Source organism: Centruroides vittatus, unplaced genomic scaffold (genome assembly GCF_030686945.1).
Source record: "Centruroides vittatus isolate TY-2023 unplaced genomic scaffold, ASM3068694v2 contig_543, whole genome shotgun sequence".
Lineage (NCBI taxonomy): Eukaryota > Metazoa > Arthropoda > Arachnida > Scorpiones > Buthidae > Centruroides > Centruroides vittatus.
In genome coordinates, this window is record NW_027122319.1 from 500,812 (window position 1) to 506,321 (window position 5,510).

General features: G+C 30.2%; 1 long non-coding RNA gene across 1 annotated transcript; it reads right to left on the minus strand.

Annotated features, from left to right (window-relative positions):
• Window positions 1-424: 424 nt before the first annotated feature.
• LOC136978486 (uncharacterized) lies at window positions 425-4,798 on the minus strand. Its single transcript, XR_010881232.1, has 3 exons — window positions 4,623-4,798; window positions 3,042-3,430; window positions 425-635 (listed from the first exon to the last, which is right to left on the minus strand). It is a non-coding gene; the product is annotated as an uncharacterized lncRNA (long non-coding RNA).
• Window positions 4,799-5,510: the final 712 nt, after the last annotated feature.

Consider the following 5,510-nt stretch of genomic DNA (forward strand, 5'->3'; position numbering starts at 1 on the left):
ACAAAAATAAATTTGCAATAGCAATGTTATACACAAAATAGTATATCTATATCAATATCTAATAGTAAATCTAACAATAAAAATATACAAAAATATTTTTCTTAATCAGTGGCATGTTATCCTACGGGCAAAAAGGGCAATTGCTTGGGACCTCCACTAACAGGTGACCCCAAATCAATCTTTTACAAGAAAATATTTTCCTCAAAAAATTCTCTCAAAGAAAAATCTCTGAAGTCAATACCACTGTACTAATTCAAATTTGCATGGGCTTCATGAAGCTATAATATGCCACTGTCATTAACTTATTTCAATTTTTTTTATTTTGTTTTATGAATCTTTCAAGTTATCAAAAGTAATAAGATTTACATATTAAGCTTTTTTAAAGAAGACCGTAAACTTAGTGTATCTGACAAATATGATAATATATTATGATAGACTCACATTAGCATTGCTACTTGTGGGACTGTCTGTAAGTGTTGACGTTAGCCAGTAGTTAACCTAAACCCATAGCATGTAATTTTTGTCCTCAAAGAAAGTTATACTGCATACCAATTGTTAAATTTCGCTATATACTTCGTTTTAAGACTGCAGTTTCTATTTTCTGATCATTTTTGAGAATTTTATCCACCATAATCCTGGAAATAATGTTATGTTAATAAATAATTTTGCTGATTCAGTAAAAACAATTTTTAAATTTCAATCTTGTGCTTTTTGGTCGATTGAGAATATAAAAAAGCATTGGAATTTATAATTCTCTTTTATTTGATAGCCAAAAGAATACTTATTAGATTAGGTTTTCGCATTTTAAAAACAAAATTCTTTAATATAACTGTACAATGTAAGATCATAGTTCTTTTCATATGTTATGCATATAAACCTTGAAAAATCCTGAAATTTTGAATACAAAAATCAGCAAAATTTATATTTTGCTCAAACTTTGTGAAAACAATAATAATATTTCTGTCAGTTAAGTGGAAGAAACATCACCATTAACTAATATTATTTAGTATAACATATATACTTTGAACTAGAAAAAGTTTAATGGTAGTTTTCCTACACCAACCTGTGACATTTTGTGGTTTCTAATGCTACCAAACAAAATATAGAGTGATGAAATTCAAGACAGCAAAATTAAACTTGTATTATAAAAATATATTTTTCTTTCTCTTTTCCAGTAAAAAATGTAATTAAGTATACTTTAAGTATATTATTGGTGCACGTATACTAAATATATATAATTATGCAATCTGCAATATATTATACAGGTTCACTAGGTCTTTCTGAAGTAGGATGAATCTATTTAGTTAAAAAAAAAGATTCCTCATCTCTGCCCTGCAGTGAAGTATAGTTATCTGCTGAGACATTTGAAATGATTAAGGATCTCATATACTCCATATCTATGCCATGTACTGTACAGTGGATATCAGTCTGTGATCATTGTTAGGATAAAGGGGATGAAAGAATGCAGTGTAGTGTAGTGTGAGATCATTTCTTACCTGAGGTACTGCAATAAAACATGGCAGTTAATCGTTATTTAGAATTTTTGCTTCCTCTGCAGCAGTCATCCAAAATGGTCAGCGTCCAATGCTGCAGCAATTGCAAGAAACTGCCTGTTTCGTCAGGATTGAAAATGTCATCTGTGCTGTACTTAAATATTGTATCTTGTCTATAGTCCATGCATATGCTATGTGCAATGAAACATAAATGTTTCTCTGCATAAAGATTTTGAGATAATTCCATACTTTTCACAAAATCCCTGTAAAAAGAAGGAACTGACCATGGGACAGTGGCATACTTGAACATCTTGAAACCAGATGAAAATAAATTTCTGCACATCTTCAAACTGTGCTGTGCATTTTATTCCTGCTGGACTCAACATTGGATTTTTTTAAACTTTTTTCAATGTTGAATGAACTTTTAAAATCATTGACAGAATGGAAAGGCTGATGCCAAACTCCCTTGCAACATCTAATTTTTACTCAGAATTCTTGTAGAAAGAAGCTTTTTAAACAATGAAAATTGGTTGCATTTTTCCCCTTTGGCATATTTCATTATGAAGTCTGACAAGATTACTTTCAGTGACTGATGGATCATAACTACAGCATAGTAAAGTATATTACCCATTTGATACTAAAGTAGTATAAGGATTCGTTGAATATAAAACACTTATTTACTTTCTCCTTGTAACTTCCTAGTATCATCTCTGTACTCATCTTATTTAGTGGTGGCATTCCTTTCCTATGGTCTGAAAGGTCCTGTCACTGGTGTCATCCATCTTTCATGGGTTTTCACTGGGTACTTCCAGAATATTTTAATATGGGTAGAGAATGATCCAGACCACCCACCACACCAGCCTTGACCTAAGGCATCTTCTAGACATGCCCCTTTTGTCCAGTCATCTATGGAACTTCATAATCATTTTCATCCAGCCCATCCCAGTGTTTTGATATATTGGGAATGTTCAGCATAGTGAAAAACCCTTTGGTATTCTGAAATTTATATTGACAGTTCTTAAACCAAGTCTTACAGGTGGCCAACTTGGACTTCAAATTGTTTGCTATATTGAGGGGTTATCTGTATGTTTAATAGTAAAAAATAAGCTCTCTCTCAAATACAGTTTTTAATGTTCTTTAAAACTATATTGTTTGATTTTAAACAAGTACAACAAATCCAGAAAATAAATTTAAATAGTTTGTTGTCATAGCAATTGCAATCATATTAAATTACAAATATTATTAATTACAAGTATTAATTCCTTACAGATGTAGTAAAATATAGTATGAAAATTTAAACAGAATGAATCTTTATTTATTTAAAACATAAATTTTACAATAATTTATAATTTGTTTTTACAGTTATCTCTATTACATTAAATATGATAAAGAAAATTTGAACCTAATTTTATTGTGCTTAATTAACATAGGGCTAACTAGTCCAAAATGAACATCAAGACAAATCAAACTCTGAATGTGTTTTTACAAAATTTAAAATTAAAATGGTCCCGGCAATATAAAAGTAAAGTATAGTAGTAGTTTACTGACCATTTATAGAAGAAATTGTTGCATGCTTTTTGTCATAATGGAAATGTTTGTTAAAGGAATGCAGTGACAAAGTTCAATACCAACATTTTCTAAAAGACTATCCCCACTATCAGTTACAGTATCGTAGAGTAGAAAAATAAAAAAAAGTTTGTGTGTGGAGCAGATAACCTGAACAATTAAAAAAGAACATTATTTAAAATTGATTCTAAAATATGAATAAATATAGTAATGATTTAAAATAAATGTAATCACTTCCAGTCACTTACCAACGAGTTTATTATCCACAAAGTAATTGTCATACATACATGTCACATAGCTGCTGTAGTGGTTTGTCAGAAGTCTAAATGATGTCACAACTTCTGGCTATAAGTGCTCACAATCAGTTAAAGCTATTAAACATGTAAAAAATAAAATGTCAGAATCATCAATGTACTCAAGAGTTACATAGAGGAGTTGAAAAAACAGCTATTTTTAATATACAAATAAGCAAATTCTGGTTAAGCTTCATTTTCATCAATTTATATATGTATTAATAAAAATGAAACCATATGCTAAGAGAAATAAAACTACTTGAAAACAAATGATTTATTTAAAATTGTTGAATTTCCTAAAATTTAACATTGTGTTAAGTGAATATAAGAATTAATTATAGCTTAGATAGAACTTCTGTTTATATAAATGACATTCTAGATGTTAATGCAAATAAATTAAGTGTAGTAGTGTGATTTGATTTGTGTAAAGCTGTGGATTTGAGTACTGCCTGTTGCTAAGTTATGTACTGTACTTTATGAATGAGCAATGGTGTTAAATTGTCCCAATTGAAAATAATTCTTAATAAGGAAATATTACAAAAGTCAAGTGAAATCTTAATAAAATTAAAGTTTTATTTGTATATATAAAATTGATTGTTCTTAAATTGGAGAAGAAATTGTCCTTCATCACAATAATACTTGTATATGTAAAACTGTATAAGTGTATATACAATTTGACTAATTGAAATAACAAGCTAAGAATTAATTTTTTTAAATAAATCCTGTTATCAATAGGTAGAAATTATAAATTCATTTTAAATTCTCATTGATAATTTTAGAACAAATTACATTAAGATTTAAACTCTCTGCTAATGTTTTTCTTAAATGTTTATAATTTATCTGGATATGAAATAAATATAATTTGAAGGACTAATTTATTCCAAATACTTTTCCAGACTTTTATAAGACATGAAAAAATCTTATTCTCATCTGATTTGAGTATGCTATGGTTCTAGTGGAGGATATCTTATGAGTTTAAGTTTTGAAGTTTTGTGGTATGTTAAACTTATTTTTTAATTTAAAAATCTGTATCATTCAAAAATATGTAAATTGTAAAATTCTGGTTTTTATTAATAAATTATTATTTTTAATTAAAATTGGATTCGTATTATTTTGAATGTGTGAATGAATAACATTACTTTTCAAGCATCATTCTACAATAATAAACTTACAGACTGGGCATTAAAGATTCTCTTTTATATACCATTTTTTACTGCATCAATGTATAGAATACAATACAAAAAGTAGAATGAAAATAAAAATGTCTTACCTTTCTGTTGTTTTGCTTGTTAATTTTTTTCAGCACAAGAAGTTTCCAAAATGATTCCATGTCTCTTTGGAAAATGGATTATAACATTTGAGAATGATACTTCTTCCTAGAATAATTTAAGAATTTAATTATTAAAAATACAAGAGATGAAGATGATTGCATAACTAATTAATTAATTAAATATTAAAATAATTTTCTGATACAGGACATTTGTTATTTCATTGAAAAGAATATAAGACAATATCCAAGCGAATATTATTTATAATCTGACAAATTAATTAGTGCGGCTGACACCCATGCTACGCCACTGTCCCGAACGGGGTTCGACTAAAAAGGGACGAAATTGGAGCTTTCCATTGTTTAATGGAAGTTTTTTCTGTTTATTTAAAACAAAGGAAAAGAACGAATTCGAGAAACACGCGACGAGAGAGGAATCAAGTTCTGTCGCGACGATGACCTCTCCCGCGCCCTCCATCGGGTTTCGAATTGGCACCAGGTGACAATGAGAGACCAATGAAGAGGCGATTTGGGGGAGGAAGATTATAAAATCGTCGTTTCAAGGACATTCGGAGTTCTTGGTCTTTGGTGCAGGTTGCTCCGCTACTGGGTTCCGGATAAAGTTTTACAACGAAATCTGGATCGTCGCTTCGACCTGATCTCCGACCTCAGCTCCCAACGAAAGGCGCCCAGGTACATCGCCGCCGCCGAAAGCGTCACCTCAAGTCGTGCAGAGTGCCCCGGGGCCGACACCACCCTCCTCACCTTCATCGGAAGTTTGAAAGATCGTCGGGACTATTGAACTGTTACACGGACTGATCCGCCCGTTGGATTGGTGTTACGCCGAACAAAAAGCATTTTTGTAAGCTCCTTTTTTATGTTTATTAAACG